Source organism: Triturus cristatus, chromosome 12 (assembly GCF_964204655.1).
Source record: "Triturus cristatus chromosome 12, aTriCri1.1, whole genome shotgun sequence".
Taxonomy (NCBI): domain Eukaryota; kingdom Metazoa; phylum Chordata; class Amphibia; order Caudata; family Salamandridae; genus Triturus; species Triturus cristatus.
This window is the reverse complement of record NC_140595.1, coordinates 119,086,486-119,099,206: the sequence shown is the minus strand read 5'-3', so window position 1 is coordinate 119,099,206 and position 12,721 is coordinate 119,086,486. Positions and strand designations below refer to the sequence as shown.

At 47.6% G+C, this 12,721-nt stretch overlaps 1 protein-coding gene across 1 annotated transcript in view; it reads left to right on the top strand.

The window, feature by feature from the left end:
• The window catches only part of LOC146772821 (protein S100-A2-like), a 79,261-nt gene that overhangs the window by 31,000 nt on the left and 35,540 nt on the right, over positions 1–12,721 (top strand). The window lies entirely within an intron of this gene.

Sequence of the window (12,721 nt, the reverse complement as noted above, 5' to 3'; positions counted from 1 at the left end):
GGAGTCTAAGGGAGTCTGCAGTGACATCAGTCGTGCCACCGCCTGTAGTGCAGCTTCCCTTTCTTGTTGTGTCTGGGATGTTGTGGGCTTCTGCAGTGCTTTCGATTTCTTGGGGCGATGTTGTCTGGTTCTGGCTATGCGTTTCTTTCCTTGGGGGCCCGATTGTGATTTGGGCAGAGATGTGCCTTTTTTGGGTGCCTCCATCGAGGTCCATGTCTCTTCAGGTGTGTTACAGAAATGTGTTGTACCATCTAGGATGATCCGGAGTTTCGCTGGAAACACCAGTGAATACTGCAAGACTGCTTCTCTGAGGGCCTTCTTGGCCTCTTTCAATGGTGTTCGCTGCGCCTGCACTCTGGCAGTAAAATCCGGGAACATTGCTACTTTACTGTTGACCCATGATTTGTGGGTCATGGGTTAGTGATTGCTGCAGTATAGCGTCTCAGTCCCTGTAGTGTAAGAGTTTAGCAACCACAGGCCAAGGAGGCCTCCCGGTGCAGGCGCCCACCCTGGGTCTCGGTGTGCCCTCTCTATGGCGAAGAATGTAGAGAGGGAGTCCGGCGGCATTTCTTCTGTAATCCATTTTTCTAGGAACAACAGCATGTCCGTGCCCTCCGTACCCTCAGGGATACCTACAATCCTGATGTTGTTACGTCTATTTTGCCCTTCAGCATCTTCAGCCCGTCGTTCCAAATCTGCTACTCTTGAGGTGAGGTCATCCAGCTGCGAGGCCCCCTGTTTGTGTTCTGGTATAAGTTCGGTGACAGAGTTTTCAACTTCTTTAACCCTGTCAGCCAATTTACAGTGTTCCGCCTGCAGCAATCCTAGTCCCATGGACACTGCCCCTATGTCTTGCTGCGATGCCACTTTTGGGTCCGATATCGCCAGTAGTACCTCGTCTAAGTGGAGATGCAGAGATGTTTCTTTGTCCTCAGGCTCTCCACTAACATTTTCAGTGTGTAGTGGGAAGGTTCGAATGTGTTGGGCTGAGTGTTCCCGGTTTTGACCTTTGATTGTGGCATCTTGGCCTCCTTTATCGCTGATCTAGCTTTGTGCAGAAATTGCAAGTGTTCACAAGCCCCACTGTTTCTTTCTGCGTGCGCCTGGATTTGTTGGGATCTAGGAAGCGCTTCGCTGTATCCCCCTGAGGATATTTGGCCCCCAGAGTCTCTGTGATTTCTCGGTCAGGGTTAGCATTGGATTGTGTGCATCTCCGTTCTTGCCTCCACCTGTGCTTCACTAATGATTCACCTGCTTATTACGTGCCTTGAAGGTCCTTTTCTGCCCTGCCTTTGGCTCTCTTTCCTTGCCGGTGTTCCAACACCCCGAGCGGGCCCCTTCTTTCCTGTCCTATTTCTACGTCGCTCCCCCAGCCGTGGGCTTGGCTCACCTGCACACTTCTCTGAGGGTTGGTGAGCTGCTTGTGGTACCAGCCGAGGCCCGCCTGTCTCCTGGAGGGGACCAGCCCTCTTCGTTCCGGCCTCGTTGTGCAGCACTGAGGCGTTGATCCCCCTTCCAGGTATAATCGGGTGGCCACCCTTGTGTGCCTCACGAGGTTCTCTGTGGATCCTCTCGACTGTTATGGGGTCTTCTTTTTTCCGCCCAGGACTTTAGGGCTAATCTTCGTCACTGCGGGCCCTCTGGGAGTCGTTTGGGTGCGTGTTTGGCTGCTTCTTCCCTGCTTCTCTAGGCCTCTTCTTTCCTTCCCTCTTCAGCGGGGGGCAGTCAGTTACGTTCCCCCGTGCAGTTCTTCCTCCCCCAGGCCTCGCACTCGGCTTGTCTTCGCTGGCCCCTCCTGTGCGGAAGCTTTGCCCAGGGAACTGGGCTCTGATCAGCGTCTACTCACCTCCGGCACCCACATCCGCGCTGCTGGTGCACCGCTGCCTGATGACTCTAGGTCGAGATCTTCCTCTTAGGACCGGCTCCGAAGACTTACGTTGCCCGAGGTTGGATTTTCCCTTCTTTCTGCCTTCTTTTACCGCCGATGTCTCCCCAAGGTGTCTCGCTCTCCGTGTCCTCGCCTCACCTTCTTTCTTCCTACTTTGGGATTGCCTCAGTCCTGCACCGCTCTGATTTGGTCTGGACGAGGCCCTCTGGGAGCTGCCTCCTGCGACTTCGATGCTTCAGGGCCCACGGCCCACTTCCCACGCACGTCGCTGTGAGCCCTCTGGGAGCCCTGGGTGTGTGTTTGGCCACTTCTCCCCCTCTTCTCTAGGCCTCTTCTGCTTTGCCTGGTATTATCTCCCACATCAGAGGGGGGCAACCGGTTTCATTCTCTGCCCGATGACACCCGGCCAGGACTCCCGCTCAAGTCCGGCTCCGAAGACCTGCGTCGGGCAGAGAGTGAGTTTTTCCTTCGCTCTGTCTTCCTTTATCACCGCTATCTCCCAAAGGCTCCCGCTCTCCAGGCCCTTGCCTCACCTTCCTTCTTCTGGCTTTGGGGATTGCCTCAGCCCAGCACCGCTCCGATTTGGTCCGGGCGAGGCCCCTCGGGAGCCGCCTCCCTCCTCCTGGGACTCCGGTGGTTCAGGGCCTGCGGCCCGCTGCCTGCAAACGTCACGTTTCCTCTGAGCCCTTTGGTGCCAGGGGCTTCCTACTTTGATTTTTCACCTGTCGGTGTGCAGTTATATCATTTCCACCCCTTCGGTGGGCCACAGTGTCGCCCCAAGTCGGATAAGTACAGGATATTTTCGGGACCGGGACGGAGCCTCGCTATTATGCGTCCGCCATGTTGCCAGTGGCAGCTCCCCCATTGGGGCGTGGGGGCGTCACCCCACTGCTTTCTCCCGGTGCGAGAAGGCAGAAACATAAACGGTAAAAACTACTGTTTATGCTTCTGCCTTCTCGCATTGCGAGACAGCAGAAGTGACTCTGTGCCTGGTTGGGGGCGAGCGGGTGGCGGTCCTGCTCGAGGGCAGGGGGGAGTGGCTTGCCCACTGTTGTGGGTACTGACTGTTTGGTCTGCTCCAGGGCCGACCAAACAGTCAGTACCCACAACAGTGGGTAAGCCACTCCCCCCCTGCCCTCGAGCAGGACCGCCCACTCTCCCTTTTTTCTCTATGCAGAGAAAATGTCCCGGCTGGGGCGCTGTCCTGCTGCGCCTACCAAGCACAATGCTGCCATTGCAGCATTGTGATTGGGTTGTGTAGGAGAGGGAAGCTGCCTGCTGGCTGCTTCCGGTTCCTGCAGCAGGAACACGTGGACCCAGCTGCCGCTGACCAGTACAGCGTGACCGGCCAGGAGCGGAGATGGTGCGGTACCAGGCACTCAGGTACATTAACTTTTTATCTTAAATGTTTTATTCCCCACCCGCTGTAAATTGCTCCAATGTGTAAACCGAACCAGAACCTCATACTGGCTTCACATGCGCTGGAGGCTGCTGCGGCTGCCTTACCTCTGATTCACCAATTCACGTTAACGTTTTATTTGATTTTAATTCCCCACCCGCTTTAAATAATTACTCCAATGTGTTAGTTAACCTTGTGAACCAGAGCACTCCCTCCCTCCCTCGAGCATGCAGGCCGCCGCTGGGACTATGTGCACTAAGCAGCGCACTGACATCGGCTTAATGCCTCTAGGCGCTGAATAGGTCACAAAGATAAAACAGAAACTTCAGAAAGAAGGCTGGGCAGTAGAGCCCTGCCGAGAACTATGCAGCCTGGACCAGCTCCAGGACTCGGGCGTCGGAGACAGCACAGCTCGGAATTGTTCATTCACACACAGTTGCTGTGCGGTGTAAAATGCTGCCAGGTATAGGAGAGGGGCGCACGGAGGGGAGAAGGGGGCACTTGTTTGCCGCTGATCCAGCAATGATTAAAGCCCCCAGGTTTTCAGGCATTAGCAGCAGAAAAGAGCATAGTTAAACTTAAAGCTTTAAAAGGGCCGCACTCCTAAAGAGCCGGTCCTCAAAGCGCTATTAAAAGCCTGGCGCTTGTTAGGACCTGTAAAAAGGCAGGAAATCCGCCTCTGAAATACCGCTTCAGCACCAATTACTGGGAAAGCAGACAGGGGCTGGGTGGGGAGTGGGGGCGCCTGAAAACATTCTTTGAAAACCATGTCGCAGTTCTATTGAATAGAAGACATTGCAGGCACACGCAGCACCAAGCAAGAAGAGCGAGTGCCAAGAAGCTTTTGGCACTCGCTCGGTGCTGCGTGTGCTTGCAATGTGACCCTATTCCCGCTGTTGGACTCTGCCCGCGCCGGTCCAGGGCTGGACAGGCCGTAGCGGCACCGGGCAATCCCCTGGTGCGCCGCACGGGTGGGGGCCGGTTTTGGGCCCCAGGGGGCCGTTTTTGTTACAGGGCCGTTTTTGCAGCATAGCTGGAAAATCGGACCTGTAACAAAATAGGCCGAAAACCGGCCCTGGCAAAGAGCTCAGCGGCACCCCCAAGCCCCAGGGGGCTGGCCGAGCACTTTGCCAGGGCCGGTTTTGGTTCCCAGTCCGGCCCAAAACCGGCCCCATCTGACCTGGGAGGGCCAGGTTGACCTAATTTGCTTTAGCTACTTGAATCGCCTTTGTTTTTTTTGTTTTTTTAATTATTTTTTTATTCATCATCACAAAAGAAAATCAATCCATACATTTCATTTTGCAGATCCATACAGCGGATTATAAAGCATATTCAGCAGAAATTACGGGGTAATATTTACACATACACGGGATTAAAACAAAAAGGAAAATAAAAAAGATTAACTAAGGAAGGGGAGGTAGAGGATAGAGAAGTCTTTACTATTTCAGTCATTTTCAAGTCTTTCTTTCCACTCAGCAACTGGAGTCCATATCCGTATCCCCATTTGCTGTGTCTTCCAACCTTTTTTATCATATAAAACTTTTTCTAATGCATATATCGCTAATAATCGTGCCATTCATTGTTGGAATGTTGGCGGGTTGGGGTCTTTCCACATCACTGCGACACATATTCGGCATAGGGTCATTGCTATATAAATAAATTCGTAATGAGATACTTCTATACCATCCCTAGTTACTCCCAGTATCATAACTTCATTGGTTATATTTATTTTAATCCCAAGTATATGAACCAGAAATTGCTCTATTGTATTCTTAAATAAATCCAGGGCGGGGCAGGCGGAGAACATATGGATGGCATCCGCCTGTGCTGCCCGACATCTAGGGCAGACCACTCCCGTTGTTCCCCCCCATTGACCAATTCTATATGGCGTATAATATAGCTCATACATTGTCTTATACTGTTGGGTTTGTAGAGTAGCGACTCTTAACACTGAATTTGATAATTTGATCGCTTTTTCAACCTCATTACCGTTTAGGTTCAGCTTGTTGTTCCATTTATCAATAAGTTTTCCACGGTCATCCTCCTTAAACTTGACCAATTCTCCATAAACCTGGGAGATTGAACACCCTTTATTATCCCTAAGGACTTCCATAATTTCTACTCTTTTATAATTAGTAACCCCTCCCTGTTTCTTTAATAGAGCCGATCTTATCTGCAAATATTTTAAAAAATCCCTGCGATCTAGGTTATATAACTGCTGTGCTTGGTCAAATGTTATAAGACCCGTTATACCCACCAAGTCTCCTATTATTTTTATCCCCTGCCTATCCCAACCTTTCATAACTGAGTCATGGAATACCGTTGATAACGACTGATTGTTAAATAACGGAGTATAATAATTTGTTCTCCCAATTTTCATTCTCTTCCTTACAGTCGACCATATTGCCACTGCTGCGCCCACAATTTTGAACTTAACCTTCTTGTAATAGCTGCCTTCATTGAATGTAAGAAGCCATTTATTAGAACCCTTAATCAATAGCTCATATATGTCAGGAACGCTCTCCCCCACATTCCATCGATCCTCCATGTTTCCGCCCACTAACCCGCGGGTATATTGTAGGACAGCTGCCCAATAATATGCCCTATAGTCGGGTGCCGCTAAACCCCCTCGCTCTCTCGGTAATGACAGGAATTTCAATGCATGCCGCGTTTTGCCTTTGGCCCAAATAAAATGCTTTGTAAGTCCTTCTATTTCACTGAGCCAGTTGTTATTGAATTTCAGCTGAATAGTTCGAAACAAATATAGTATTTTAGGAAGAAAAATCATTTTTATTAGATTGCATCGTCCAATTGTAGTTAAATACAAATTATTTAGTCTATCTAAATCCCCCTTAGCCTTTTTGATTACCGGTACCAGGTTTATTTCCACTATCTTTGAAAGGTCAGAGGTTATTGTTATTCCTAAATAAGTGGCTGAGTCTGTTATTCTTTTATCTACCATCCTTACCCTTTTATTAATTACTATTTGGGTTTTGCTCTCGTTTAATTTATACCCTGAAAGCGCCCCATAGACTGTTGCCTCTCTTTCTATCTCTGGCAAGGCTATTACCGGGTCCACAGAGATAACAGCTAAATCATCAGCATACCCTAAGATTTTTGTTTCATGTCCGTTCAGAACAACGGGCATGATATTTCTATTTAGCTCTATCTTTCTTATAAATGCATCTATATAAAATGCAAAAAGTAATGGGGAGCATGGACACCCTTGTCTAGTACCCGTCCAATTTTTATAGCCCCGCTCTGCTCCCCCATGATCCTCAATCTTATTGTGGGGTTCAAATATAAAGCTTTCAACGCCCGATACAGACATCCCCTATGTTTGCTTTCCTTAAAGCCGCCCAGAGAAAGCCCCACGAGACCCTATCAAATGCTTTTTCTGCATCTAATAAAATTAGAGCCATAGGGTCTCGTGAAGCTGCTGTCCCATCAAACAGTGCGCAGACTCTGCGAATGTGATCCGCTGTGCCCCTACCTGGGATAAACCCATGCTGACGGGGGGAGACGATTTTCCCAATAAACAAACTTAGACGATTAGCTAGCATCTTAGAGTAGATCTTGGTGTCGCTATTCATCAAACTTATGGGCCTGTATGACCCGGGGTCGGTTGAGATTTTATTTTTTTTAAGGAATACCACCATTGTTGCCTCTCGCCAAGACTCAGGAGGAATCGCCCCTCTTTGCGTATCGACCATTAATCGATAAAGATCCTCTTCTATACTAGGGAGGAATTTTTTATAAAATTCAAGTGGTATAAAGTCAGGGCCTACTGCTTTCCCGGCTGGTAAATCTTTAACTGCTCCTCTCAACTCTTCTAACGTAAAGTTGGAGTCCGTAATCGCTCTGTCCACACTTGTTAATTTCTCAACTTGGACACTCTCTAAATAGCTCTCAATTTCACCGTCTGCAACACCTTTTTCAGGATTGTATAGATCTTGATAAAACTCTTGAAAGATAACGCAGATCTCTTTTGGCGTTCTGGCAATTGCTCCTGTTGCAGAATTTATCTGTGAGATGTCCCCCTTTGTGGCTGTCTGTCTAGTCCTAATGGCTAAAGTACGCCCTATCTGCTCGCTATATTCGTATTGGTCCTGCTTCCACGCCAAGTATTTTCCTGCCGCTTTATTTGCCAATAGCTCGCCCACAGCTGCCTTCGCCATGGCCAGCCGTTGTGAAACTTCTGAAGTTTCTTGTTTGGCTTCTATTACTTTTATAAATTCCTCTTCTATAGCGGCTACTTTTCTTTGCCTACCCTCCATTTCTTCCTTCGCTAGTTTATTTCGCTTTAACGTATAGCTGACTGTCTCTCCCCTTATACCAGCCTTCATGGCATCCCATACAATTCTAGGGGGCGCAGATCCTCTATTTATATTTAAAAATTCCTTTAGCCAATTATTCATATAATTAAGATCATACAACAAGGCTCTCTCGAAGGTCCAGCTAGATCTCTCTTTTTGTTGATTTGGGATATCTATATCAAGTATCAAAGGACTGTGATCTGACATCACCCGCGGTAGTTTTTTGACCTTGGAGATCGACAAAAATACAGATGATACCAAAAAATAGTCCAATCTAGCCAAGGATTTATGTGATACAGAGTAATAAGTGCTCCCCCCTCTCCTTCCCCCGTTCTGTTGTTCCCATATGTCAGTCAGTCCATTATCCAACATCATCTGTATTAATGCCCTGTGAGTCTTCTTCTTTCGGCCTATAAACCTAGATGGATCATTTTTCCACAGTCCTTGTAGACCATTTATGTTTAGATCTCCACTGACTATGATAGGCAAGGGCCAGTTTGTTAACTGTTCGTTAATATGATCCAAAACCTCAGAATCGTCAATTGTAGGGGCGTAGATGGAGCAAAGTGTGAAGTCAAAACCTCGCACCCTACAATCCATTATGATCCATCGGCCATATGAATCTGCTTTCCATTTTTTAACTGTCACCAACCCACCCCGCGCTAACACAGCAACCCCCCGCGTCCTGGACCCTTGTGTTGTATATATTAAAAGCTGATAGCCAAGCTGCTCTAGCAGGTATTTCCGGGATGCTTCGATATGAGTCTCTTGTATACATACAATATCAGCATTAATTGACTTTAGATACTCTGTCAGCTCTCTCCGCTTTTTAGCGTCATTCAAGCCGCATATATTAATTGTAATTACCCGCATTAAATTTTGTTCTCTCTTTTTGTTTTTTCCCCCCCCCCCGTTTTCCTGCTGAATTCCTTCTTCCCCCTCCTGTATGTTTTCTTTGTGATGATGACGTTTTTCTCTTTTTCTCCCCCCAGGTTCCTCCCCCACCCCTGACCCCGACCCGTACCCCGGCCTTTGTGCGCTATTTCCTCGCTGACCCTTCTCGCGCCCATGAAGGCCTGCTTGGCACTGGCTGTCACTCAGCGCAGTTTTCTGTGGGTGGATCAGTACTGGGATACACGACGGCAGTCATAAAATAATCGCGATTGTAAAATATCAAGGCCCGGAAAACTGAAGATATGGAGTATGAATAATTTCAGCATTTAATGTAGAGAAGTGAAGAAAGGGAGCGAGCAGTGGGAATTAAAACAGAAAGGGGGAGGGGGAGAGTTGTACCGAGAGTGGAACCGGGGGTGAGAGAAGGGGAGGGAGGGACGGAGGTAGGCAGTGAGATCAAAAACAGGAGGATAGAATGGAAAGTGAACGGCTACGAAAAGCCGTGAGAGTGGGAGGAGAAAGACAGATGGACTCACAGAGAGGGAGAAGAGAGAAGGGGAAGGTAAAAAAGAAAATAAATTGCGAGTTGGAACAGCAAAGTAAGAGCAAGAGAAAAGAAAAAAATAGGATGAACACCGAGAGGCAATGAGTGCAAACAGCAGAGCGTAGAATAGAAAGGGACACTGGCGCGGGCAGCAGAGACAACGGAGGAGCATTAGAGATGGACGCTGAGAGTGGGAAGAAAAGACAGAGAGAAAGAGAGACGGGAGGGATAGACCAGAGACAGGGGCGCAGCCATCCATAATGCAGTAGGGTCAGTGGCACCGGGGCCCAGCGGCGTGAGGAGGAGACTTTACCTCAATTAGTGGCTGTTTTTCTATTATGCAAAACCACTGGATCGTGAGCCCAATTTCCTTCCTTGAACCCTTGTTACGCTACTGGGCAGAGAGTGGGAACTTGATAGGTGCAAGGAAGAACTGGAAGAAGCAGGTACCAGCCACAGTAACTTAGAGAAAGTGAAACACTGATGTTTGGAAAGGAGAGGCCTGCTAAACAATACAGAGCAACCCAGTCCGCCCTGTTGGCATGTCTACAGATGCAGTGCTGGGGAAACTGGTCTGTACCTTTAAATTCACACGTACACAAGGCATCATTTACATGCAGAGTCAGGGCAGTACCCAGTTGAAACTCTCAATTATATATTCAAAGTCAGGGCAGTGACAGTATAAGCACCGAGTTTGGCTCACAATCTTTTGCTGGGACTGGTGTTTTCTAGGCTCAGCCTGACTCACCTGTATCTACTGGGCTGAAGTGCGTTCAGGCCCAGGGCACAATCAATAAATGTGTCCTTTATGTTTTGTGCAGAATGTTAATTAAAGAGCATCTGATTCACAATTGCTTTATTAACCTTCCCGCTAACTCAAATTTGCTTGAAAATGCACCATTTGCCCCCGTAGGTGGTTCGGGCTCGCTCGCAACATTGCAGTACGGCAATTGTTTTACAGCAATTGTTTTACGCCCTACCACTTTCAAATGTCACCAACCACCACTGCATGTTGGTGCTCCCGGCCACGCCCAATGAACCATCAGCTTTGATGGGCATAAGCAGGCACTAATGGACCATCTGATGGAACAGACCAGAGGGCCGTGGTTCTGTAGGTAGGAAGAACTTGCGAAAGCGCTGGGGCAGAAGTGTAATGTTCACCTTCAGGGATACCCTTTCACCCTAAAGCCTCTGAATATCCGTCATGCACAGAGTGTCATGCCCCCCACCACCTTCTGCAGGGCGCCCCATCATTGTGCATCCAACCAGCGCACTGAGGAGCTTTCCTCCTTGCTGAAATCCACACCTGAAAGGTGGGGGGGGGGGGGGGGGCAGAGCAGAGCCTGCGTGTCTCACCCCAGATATCAAGTGTTGCCACGGTGTTTCCGATGAAAATATAGAAGTGCTGGTACTCACTTGCCAGAGTACCTGTTTGCTTAGGAAAAGTGCCAGTACTCTCCTATTAAATGTATTGTAGCAGAGATCAGAAGTGCAGGTACTTTCCCTTTCAAATTAGAAAAGCGCAGGTACTCAGTACCTGTCAGTACCTGCATTGTGTTATCGGCTGCTTTCTGCAGGGAAAGCTCAGAGCTAGAAACCAGCTATTTATTTGATCTTATCAACTAGTCGCTCTAAAAATACACTGTGCACGCACTAATAAATCCTGGTTCCCAAAAATAAGTGCTGGCGACCTTCACTGGCAAGGGCCGGCACAAATTAAACACTGAGGGGCAGATTTCCAAGCCCCTTGCGCCACTTTTGCATCACTTTTAACATGCGTACAGGTTTGGCTTAGGACAGCAGCTTTCTCTCTCAGGCTCACAGATCGTACAAGTTGTTTCTTTAACCAGCAGAGCTATCCTACAAGTTATACACAGCTTTGCTTTAATGTTCGGTCTCAGATGAAGGAGCTACCATAAATTGTACACAAAACTTAGACGGGTCAGACGTCCAACAACTACTTATGGTTTGGAGGTGGAAATAAAATGTGTTTTGTTGAAATCTCCAAAATTATGTAGCATTTGGTTGTTAATTTGGCAACCGCATATTAAAATTTAAATGCTGCAGAACCACATAATTCCAGTGGTCGGGATTTTTGAATGAAGTTGAAGAAAGCTATCATTCTCTATCTAAAAGTAAATAGTTCAAGCATTATATATAGATATAAAATTAATTTATATTAAAAGATCTGGTGCAGGATGTGCCTGATGCACTAACCCCAGAATACCGGTCACCCAAACAGTTAGCTATCAAAAGATAAGAATTTAAAGTGTCTAGGATAAAATGAATGTCCAATATTATTCGTCAACTAAATCTTCACGTATTGGTTTATTCGAATATAAACACCTATGGTACCAATATTTTCAACTCCATATAAATATAGAAAGCCCGGCCAACACGTGTTTCGCAGCCCAGTCACTTCTTCAGGGTTAATTCTCTGTTAGGTACATTTATTATGAGAAATGAATCTTCAATTTTGTATCCTACTTTTATTGGTCTTGTCTACCAAGACAACTTGTTGGTTGACACCTTCCAGGTGATGCTTGGTCAAACCAACAAGGTGTCATGGTAGACAAGACCCATACAAGTTGTGGGTAAAGGTAAAGGAGTGAAGTAAAGTTATGATGTCAAGTTTTGTTACTTATATTGCTAAAAATTAAAACTCACCAATTGTACTTTCTATTGAAGATGCAGCTGGATGAGGACGTTAATTGACTGTAGCAATTAGCATGTGGCAAAACCAAAGGAAATGATGGACGGAGTGTTGAACATTGCAAGCACTCACCCCCAGTCAACTGATCTGGGTTGAATCCATCATCATTCTTTAGCTCACTCCGCCACCCCAGTTCAGACATGGCCATATGCAAATCAGTCTGACCCTGTGCCTCATGGGAACAGTCCAGCCCGAACTGCCAAGCCATGTCTTCCCTGGACCGGAAACAAGCTTCCTAGGACCGGTGCATGTGCACAGTGTCTAAGGATCAGGTTTTCAACTTTACTTGAAGCGGTCCTGCTTCATGGGGGTTTCAGAGCTGACTGGGAGCCACAGGGCACTGGGGGTTGCTTGGCCTCACTTGAGATGATTGAGTCAGTCTGTATCTAGTGTTCAGGCGCTGCATAGAAGGTCACTGGACTCAGTGTGGTATGTAGTTAGAAAGTCAGTAGCTCCTGCAATAACTTCCAATAATGTGATTGTCGGGCCAGGGATTTAACTTAGTCGGAAAAATAACTCACATGCAACAGGTAAAATATGCAGCACAAATCAATAGAGAATAATATTTTGAAGAAATATTGATAAAGTGGGTGCAAGAGCAATTGAGGGCCTTAATTGAAGTTGGGCAGATGGGATTCTCTATCACAAACTTCACTAATATCCTGTGTGCCTCATTGCAAGTGTATTAAACAAAAGCTGTCTGCAGGGGTGGGTTGGGCACCCCCAGGGGTTGGTGCAGAGTCTGGCCAGAGGATAGGCACCTGTGGAGGGTTGGGTGGTGCAGGAGAGGGCCAAAGGAGAGACCCTGTGATTAACCCTGGAACAGCAGTACCAGCACTCAGTAACACGTTCCCCAGCAAAATCCCAAATGAGGTACCTCAGTACTGAAAAATCATTAAACAAAATTAGAAGGGTCTGCTCATAGGGCTGGCTGTCTGCAGTGGGTTGAGTGCTGAGGCAAATCAAT